A 9,522-nucleotide genomic window follows, 5' to 3' on the forward strand; every position below is an offset into this window, starting at 1 on the left:
AAAGCCCTCAGCCTGGGCAACAGAGGCCAGGGCCACCTTTCCACGGCCTCACAGCCCAGCACCACATGCTAAAGAGGAGACACTGAAGCGGGGTGGGGTGTGGGGGTAGTGGCAGATGCAGCATGTATCCCCAGCAACAAAGTGTATCCTACCAGGGTGGGCAGGGGCGGGATGCTCCCCCCAGGCAGGAGAGACCGCAGAGACAATCTGATGAAAAGAGGCTTAATTTAGCCATGTGACCCCAGGCAAGCTCCTGCCCTCTCTGGCTTGCAGGTTCCCCATGGGTGCTGAGGCAGAGAATACTTTGTTACTTGATTTCCAATCTGGTAGATCTGTTACCAACACAGCCATCACCCCCTGCTGCCCCCATACCTGTTTTTTGCATGAGCAGGTTATGACCCTAACTCTACCTCCTTCTAAAACTGAGAGCTTACAACCCAATGAGTAACAGTACCCATTTATCAGATGGAAAAACTGAGGTGCCCTTTCTCAATTCAAGTTCCCACTTTGGAAACAGACTGGGTTGTTTCCACTGCCTAGAGGGAAGAGAAATGGACATTCAGGGCAGCGGCAGGAGCCTGTCCAATGTCAGAGCCCAGTTCTGCCCACTACCTCTTCCCCAGCATCCTGCCCCTGCCCCTGTGCCTGGCCAGGGGACAGCAGGAGTCAGAAAAGTCTGTGCCAGGGGTCAGTGGGTGAAGAGAGAGCCAATGAGTCTGCTGGGGGGGGGGCTGTGTGGACCAGGACTTCAAAGCGCTAGGAGGGTGGGAAGGAGGAGGAAAGAGCATGCTGGGAGGAAGAAACCAGTTAGGCCAGGCCGGAGGACAGGGTGTAGGGAGAAGGAAGAGGGAAGTAGGAGAAGCAAACTCTGAACTCAGGACTTGAGAGTAACTTATAAGGCTGACAGGGAAAGGAGGCCTGAGGCACAGGCGAGCCTGGACCAGGAGCCCTGGCTGCACTTGACAGAAGTACAGGGCCCGCAGGCCCGGTGCTCTGGGTCAGCTGGGCTCCCCCTTCCTTGGAGACTCTGCCTCTGAGGATGGCAGACCAGGACATGTTGGTAACTACTCTGAGCTGAGTGCAGTTCTTGCCCATAGCAACCTTGATGCCAGTGCCCCCTCCCCATGCCCAAGGAGAGACAAACTGGAGCTCAAGATGCCAAGCTGGCCCTGAAAGGCCTCACTCCTAAACAAGGAGGAGGGGCCAGGAAGGGCGGAGCAGAAGGGCTGGCCCGAGCAGTTCACCTCTGTGATCCAAGGCCCAACCTGCTCCCCACCCTCATACCTATTCCCACCCAACAGAAGTGGGCCTTTCCCTTTCTTCTTTCATTTTGTTTGTTTGTTTTCTTCAGAGTGTCACTATGTCGACTTAGCTGGCCTAGGATGGAGCTGGTTATACAGCCCACAGAGATGTGTCTGCCTCTGCCCTCTGCTGCCCAGCTCCCACTCCCCATCCCAAGTGCTAGAGTTAAAGTCATGAGACACCATGCCCAGCTCACCTGTCTCTTACAAGGTGCTGGGGGGGGGTGTCCAGTGACCTACCATGCACTAGCTTTACTGAACACACATCTCACACAAGAGATAGTCACAGTCCTAGCAGGATGGGATCCAGACACTGGGGGTGGGGGGGCCACAGGGACATGGTGACACAGTCCTTTCTCCTAATATCACTAGGTTCTAGCTCTGCGGACTCAGGCTGGGCACCAGTGCCAGAGACAAAACAGTCTCGGGCCTACCGGAAAGGAAGCAGGCAGAAGATACACAGTCACCGAGTGACTTCATGAGCTATCCAGGACCTTGACTAAGGGAACCAGCTGTAGCAGGCGTCAAAGAGTAGGGTATGTGTGTGTTGGGGTGGGGTGTCTGCAAAGACACAACAGTTTCTTCTTTGGGCTGATAATGGCCCCCAAAGATATCCACATGGGAATGCTTAGACCTGTGGCCTCATGTAGTACTAAGGGCTTGCAGATGGATGGAGGGAGGACACTGAGTGTCCTAATGGTAACTGGAAGAGTCTTTATGAGAGACACAGGCCTGGGCATGTGGCTCAGGGCAGAGTACCTGCTTAGCACTGACAAGACTCTGGGGTCCTTCCTCACCACTGCCCTGAATGAACGAACGAATGAATGAATGAATGAACGAACAGACAGACAGACGGATGGACGGAGCCCTGTGTGACAGCACATGCTGGTGTCCCTAATGCTTTGGAGGCAGAAGTATGAAGATGAGGAGTTTGAAATCTAAGACTATTCTGTGCTACAAGAGACCTTGGCTCCAAAAATAGGGAGGGAGGGGCAACTAGCCATTCACCAACCAGATAAAGGCACTTGTTAAGCCACATCTAACTTCCTAAGTTCCATGTCCACTGCTCAGGTAATGGTAGAAGGAGTAAAACAATTGCACAAAACTGTCCTCTGACCTCCACTCACCAGCCACAGCACGTGTACAGCCAGACCCAAACCTCATATGCACACAATAACAAATAAAATAAAACCAATAAAAACAGAAAGATAAGGAGGCATGGGGAGGCTTGAGTGCAGAAGAGGAAAAGGAAATAGAGATGGGGTAGAAACCGGGGTGACTCAGTCACAAGGGATGTCAGCAGTCACAAGAGCTGGAGGAGACAAAGTCCAGTCTCCCCCCTGGAGCCCGAGAAGTATCTAGGCTGGCTTTCGTCCCACAAGGCTCATTTCTGACATCCAGGACCACAGGAGAATAAATCAAGCCACACTGTTTTAAGTCACCGATTTTCAGACATTTTGGGCTCAGCAATGACGAGGAGAGCATTTCTGAGGAATAGAGGACAGGCTGCTCCTTCCTGCTTGGAGGAGGTGACATTACCTCTTGAACTGCCCTCAATGTAACATAAAGTTCCCTTGTTACAATTACTAGTGAGAAGTCATGGAGTCCTTACCCCAGCCTGACTGACCCCAGCAGGTGTCAGAGGGTACCAGGCAGACACTGGCTAGGCAGGAGCAGACTCAGCCCCTGACTCACACCTGTGCACACCTGACAGCAATGGGCAACCTCGTGCCCATGAACAGGCCTGGTCTCTTCTGGCCACGGGCACCTTCTCTTCCTGACCACATGTCCCACTGAGACATAAGATCCCAAGACACATCCACAGGCCACCACCCTACTCTCCCGACCAACTCTGCGAAGCCTGGGGTCCCAAGAACAACGGTTCCAGAAATGACAACAGGGTGTGGTAAATCAGCCTTTACTGGGTAGCAAAAACACCCTCTACAGCCTCATATACAGCTCAAGAACAGGCTTCATGAAGTCCAGGTTGGTATCCCAAAGACATGTGGACCATTTTGCCTTTATTGAGCAAGGAAAGGCAGGGCCTAAGGCCCAAAGGAAGTCAGTAGTTCCACATGATCTGAGGCAACCCCAGGGTGGTACTACAACCAGAAAACAGGCTACAGAGGTGGCGGCCTTGAAGGTCGAGCCTGGGGACCCGAGGGAACTGTAGGAAGGCAAGGATTGGAAGGGAAAAGAGGATGTCTGGAGGACTTGGGTAGTTGTGAGGGGCCCAGAGGGACAGTTAGGGGAGAGGAGGGCTCAGTTAATACCACCAGCTACAGATAGACCACCACTGGCCACCCAGCCTACATGGCTACTTGGAGAAGGTGTGCAGGCCTGCTCTGTGTAACTGGGAACAGTCAGGGCTCACACCTAGAAGCCCTTTGCAAGACATACATACGGTGCCCCTCAGCCACCCTACCCCTGCTGCTCCCCAGTGGAGGGGGGAGTTGGCGTGGCCAGAGGACTTGGCCAGACTGACGAGGACAGTAAACAGGGCACTTACAGTGGTCAGCAGGTTCTCTCATCCGCTAAAGCCAACAGGGCCCCACCTCAGTGAACACCCCCTCCACACTGCTGTTTAGTCCTCTTACCTCAAAATGAGCCTCTCTTTCCTCAATAAAGGAACCCGGTGACAATGGTTGTCAATTGACTACTACATACCTCATAGTAAAGTGCAGAGTGACCAGAGCTGATGTCACCATCACCATCCCTAAGTCTCTGACAAGGCAGCAATCTAGCCTCACAAGGGAAACTGAGCCACAGGCAAAGCTCTCTACTTCAAGGGTACAGGCAGGCAGAAAGGCAAGGAGCCAGCCTCGAGGAAAAAGAAGACAGGCCCTTCAGGTAAGAGGGTGGCGGAGAGTGGCCTCCCAGCGCCCTCTGAGGTTCCAAGGAAGGCCTCCTTTTGGGGGGAGCTTGATCTCTGAGCCATCCCAAGTGCACTCAGGGAAAGTAGGATAGGCGAACACAGAGACAGAAGAGGCCTTCCAAAAGCCCACAGATGTCTCACCAAAAGCCACAGGCTTCCTGCCACCAGTGCCCAAGCCTCACCTCACTGGCCCCTGTCTCAGAGGTAGCCACCTGCTCTTACCCAGTAATGGGGCCTGTGAAACTTCCCCTGGACCTTCCTTCCACTCTTGCTCCAAACGGGTCTCCTCCTCTCTTGCCACACCTAGCTCAGGTGAGGTGCTGAAGGGAACAGAGAGGAAGTGGAGGCTCTCCCTGATGGACCCTCTACAGCAACCTCTCCCCCAGAGTAGCCAAAGATGGCCCTCGTCGCACACACGGCTCTTCCAGACCGCAGGCTCTTCCCGGCCTGTTTCACAGTTTTAATTCTAAGGCCCTTTCTAAGGCCATCATTGTTTGGATGAACTATCAGCTCCCAGGCAAGGGTGGCCCTGCCTAGTATCGACTCTGGCTTATTCTCAGGACTCAAATCAGGGGCGTATCTGTTGGCCCACCAGCCCCTCAATGGGAAGAGAGGCCTCTCAGGACAGGCCACCCTGGCTTCAGCTCTAACCCAGCCTGGGGCAGCAGCAGCAGCAGGGCCCACCACATCTCACCCCTCGGGTCTTCACCTCTACCCACTAGGCCTGTAGCAAGGACCAGGAAGGATCATGGACCGTCTCAAACCTCTCCTTTACCAAGGCAGACCTTCCCAGGAAGGCTCCCTGAACACTTAGCTGCCCTCAGCATTGGCTGAGTGCTCCACCTTCTGACACAGAGATCGCAGCTTGTGCCTCGGGGACCTGGGTGCCAATTCTGGCTGGGTCACCCTAGTCTCTAAGGCTCAGAGTCCCTTCTGTGACTGGGACTCATCTGTGTGAAGTCTGGGGTTGGATGTCATCACAGGAAAGGGTGCCAGGGGACAATTTAGCACCTGTTAAGGATCTATCCTACTCCACCTCTGGGCCCCCTAGGAGGGCCTTTCCTACACCCTAATCCTGAGGGCTGGGGGTGGGGTGAGGAGCCGGTCTCTGCCAGACCCGCCCTGCTCCCAGCACCACACACCCAAGCCTGGAGCCAAGGAGAAGGCCCCTATTCAACCTGAGGATCATGGACCATATACCTGGGGTCTTTGGCTTCGTGCCTTCTCCAAGACATGGGATGGTGGCACCTAGAAAGGTTAGATGGTTAAACAAGGTGAGGGGGCAGAGGTGGGAACAGGAGAGGGGATTTATAAGGAAGATTAGAAAGAGTCAAGCCGGATGATAAGCACAGACTTCTATAATGGGAGTACAGACAGCATTAGAATACCCAGGTGGATGAGAGGAAGGCCCCTCACCCAGGGCTGCGGGTGGAGGTGGGGGATGAGGATCTTCGAGGCGGGGAGTGGGGATGTGCTCCGCCTCCTAGGCCTTCAGGCCAGCGCTCACCTTTCAGCCCTGTTCCGCGGGATGTGCAACCCCTGTTCCAATTCGTGCTGCGAAGGCAAGCACTGACCCGCGCTGCACCTGCACCGCGCGCGCGCGCGCGCGCACACACACACACACACACACACACACACACACACACACACACAAACACACACACACACACACACAAACACACGCGCTCGTACACGCCTCCCTCCGCGCAGCGCCTCCTACCTGCCGCGTCGCCGCAGCTGGAGACGGATTCCCGGGATTCAGGGCACGGCGCGGTCACCGGAGCGGAGGCTGGACCAGCAGGCACTGCAGCTGGGAGTTGCTGGGGCTGAAGCTTGCCTGCCCCAGCTTGGACCCCGGCTTCGGTCTGTCCCGCCCAGCCTCTAAGCCTCCGCCCATTGGAGGCAGAGGCGTGGTCTTGGGGCAGCATGGGGGGAGCGAGGACAGGCAGCTAAGTGCGCATGCGAATCAGAGAGGCCGTTCTCCTAGAGGCTACCTTATTAGTGCTGGCCTGGAATTGGGAGGGTGGCCCTGGCCCCAGCGTTCCCTGCTTCCCGCCCTAGTGCTATCCGCAGTAGGAGAGCATTCCGGGGCGCTGAGTGCCTACAGCAACATTGGCCCTGACGGATCTGCACGCCCTACCAAGTACTGGCAGAATGTTGATTGACTTGTAGTCTGTACAGGGACTCAGCCAGGGCCAAGGCAGGGCAGCTGCGAATAGAAGATCCAATGACACTGGCACCCCTCCCTTTCCATCTGTATCTTCACACCCGTTCCCAAGATTTTGTCTGGAGAAGAGGAATGTAGGCCCTGGTGAAGTGCCCAGGAGGCCACAGTCAGTTAAGGAACGCTGGCCCTATCCTGTTCCAGGCTCTTATCTGTAGACTGAAGCAGCAGGGCCCAGATTTTGGGCTCTTTCTGCCTGGCCTTCAACATGCCCGGGAACACACCAAGCCTGGGTTTCTTACTCTATAAAATGGGAGCTGTAATTCCCACTCACAACAGGCTGTTTGGGTTGTGCCCAACCTCAGAACCCCCAAATCACCAAGAGACCTGATCCAATGCAAAACCAAAGAGTCTTTACTTTTACCAGTTAATTTGGTTCCCCAGTCCATGAACACAGTGAAGCTGTGGGACCTGGAGCAGCAGCGGGGCCAGGGAACATATTGGGGTGGAGCAAGAGGAGTGTCTGGGTTCCACAACAGTCTCAGGATTGGTCCAGAGCCCGCAAGCTAACTTCTGATTGGTTCCTTGCCACATGGAGGGTATTTAGCTTCCTAGTGACTAGGAGGTCGGGCAACATGTTGTTGAGTCAGGGGCCCATGTGTTGCTTGGTCTTTTTTGCAGCCTGTCATGGCTACCAAAGCAGGTTGTTGGGTGAGGGTCTGGCCCTTTCAAGGGATTTATGGATGACCGTGGCTGTTAACAGTAGACTGGGCATAGCACCCTGCTGTTGGGTTTGGGAATCGTTCAAATATTGAGGACGAGGCCACCAAAGTTAGATGAGCAGTAACAACTTTATGCCATTAACACGGGGTACTCAGAACTTGTAACTAGTTAGGGCCACGGGTAGATAGCGATCAGACCTGAACAGGAGTAGTGTGCTTTTTTTTTTTTTTTTTTTTTTTTTTTTTTTTAAGCAAAGGAGTTACAAGTAGGGGGGCCAGGGATGAAACAAGAAGGAATGTTACATTTGAGGTTAAGTCTTGGGTGACAGTATATTGTGGGAACTTCACGACTGTGATAGCATTTTACAACCAGCTGTATAATTTGGGATAACAAGGTGTTTGTACAAGCTCAACAAGCTAACACAAGTCTGTGGGTACCTTAACATAGCTCTTGACACCGCTGGGTCTTGTCTTAATTTTTAACCAGCTATTCTTCTGTAACTGCAGAGAATATGGGACAGGATCACGCAACAAAAGCAGTGGGGCAGGTGGCTAAATTTCTGAATTACTATGGACTCCACACCTGTGCGCTAGGGAGGCAGCAGAGACTAGAAACTCAGGCCCGTTCATCCCTCCAGTTTCCTGCTCTCTGTTAATGATTACCTCAGCTTCTCAGTCACCCTGCCTTCTGTCTCAGCCCTGTCCCTGGCCACCTAAGTGTATCTCCATCATTGCCTGACTCACCAAACGGTTTTCAAGCATGCTGCTACCCCCTGCCACTCAAGTACAATGTTCCAGTCTGTACCCAGGTCTTACTCTCCCGTTTCCCCTGGCCCTGGTCTACACTGGAAGTGGACTGAAAGCTCTTCTGTGGACTCCAGACAGGTCTCTGCTTCCTAGGTGATGGCCATACTCCCAGGATGGGCACAGAAGACCTTGGACAACAAAGTAAATCTGGATCCAGGACTCCTTCCACTGGGCATGTTCTTTATCCTCCATGGTCCCAGTTTGCTCGTCTGTAAAATGGGCTTTCTAGGAGAAGCACATGGCAATTGGGGACAGAGAAGTTAAAGGGTTCAGTCAAGGTCCTCAAGCAAGGAAACAGGCAGCATTGCCTTTGCCAGGCCAACCTTCATATCTTCTAAGATAGAGCAGGGGTCATGTCTGGAAAAGTGTGTCATCTTCAGCCCACAAAACCATGGCATCCAGAGACTGTTCAGGTTCCCTTTCATATCTCAGTGTATGGAGCCAGAAGAGGGGTATCGTGCATGGGTCACATCCATGGCCTCTGCCTTGGCTCCTTACCTGTGTGACCTTGGACAGGAGTCTGACTGAACTGCAGAACCCACATAGCAGTACCCACACAGCAGCTGCGGAGGTGATTCATGCAGGAGTCCTTCCAGTGGCTTCTAGGTGCTACTGTCATCTAGCTCAGCCTCCTCATTTTGTAAAGATTCAGTGTAACATGGCTGACTAGTGTCCCAGACCCCTTAGACTGTGCCTTAGACTGCCTGTCTCAGAGCCCATCTCTGGCAGCTTCCATCTTCCTGACAGATGAGGCGAGAAACCTAGAGAGACAGTGATGTGTTCATGGCACCTAGCCTGATGGAGGGAGAAGTGGCTCTGGTGTTTGGGGAACAGAGGATCAAGTCAGGCCAGGAAGAACCAGGCTGCCCAACAAGGTTTTCTGGGGGGAGGATGATGCATCTTTGCCAGTATGTTAGCCCCAGGACCTTGCCAATTGGGTTTTTATAAGCTTAGTCATCTAATGGTGCCACTAAAGAGCCTGAAGGGTAGGTGTTTCCCATTAAATTCTCACAATTATTAGCCTCAGGTAGACAATGACAGCCTTAAACCTCAGGGAGAAGATGCCCCAGGTCACAAAATTAGTGACCAGCAGAGTTGGGACGCAGACCTTCAGAACCATGCTAATTCTGTCCATTCTTGTGCCTTTCCTCCCTTCCTGGCCATCTTGGAAAGGCCATCTCGGTAGGCCCCTTAATCTGCTGTCCAACCTCTGGAAGAATCCCTTGTAACTGGGAACTCATTCCTTCCTGAGATAGCCCTGTTTCTTCTACCTGTCAGAGTCTTTACAACTCAACCCACTCTACCCAGCTCAGAGGAGACCTACACCCCTCACTGATGCCTGGGAGGAGGATAGTCTCTGTCATTACTGTTTCTGTGTGTAACTGTTACAGTATTTCCTAGGTGGAACTCATAATATTCATTCTGTCTCTGTCTCTGTCTCTCTGTTTCTCTCTCTGTTTCTCTCTCTGTTTCTCTCTCTGTTTCTCTCTCTCTCTCTCTCTCTCTCTCTCTCTCTCTCTCTCTCTCTCTCTCTCCCATCTAGTTGGCTGGCCTTCAACTCCAGAGTCAAATGATTCTTCCATTTCAGCCTACCAAGTGCTGGGACTACAGGACTTGTGTTTGAATGTGAAATGTCTCCCATAGCCCATGTGT

At 53.2% G+C, this 9,522-nt stretch overlaps 1 protein-coding gene across 1 annotated transcript in view; it reads right to left on the minus strand.

The window, feature by feature from the left end:
* Capn5 (calpain 5) overlaps positions 1-6,028 on the minus strand; it is a 51,308-nt gene extending 45,280 nt beyond the window's left edge. Inside the window, exon 1 of the mRNA XM_051192284.1 lies at positions 5,897-6,028. The gene's annotated coding sequence lies outside the window, so the exon portion shown is untranslated. The remainder of the gene's footprint in view (positions 1-5,896) is intronic.
* Between the last annotated feature and the right edge of the window lie 3,494 nt (positions 6,029-9,522).

The sequence above is a fragment of the Phodopus roborovskii genome, unplaced genomic scaffold (assembly GCF_943737965.1).
Source record: "Phodopus roborovskii unplaced genomic scaffold, PHOROB, whole genome shotgun sequence".
NCBI lineage: Eukaryota > Metazoa > Chordata > Mammalia > Rodentia > Cricetidae > Phodopus > Phodopus roborovskii.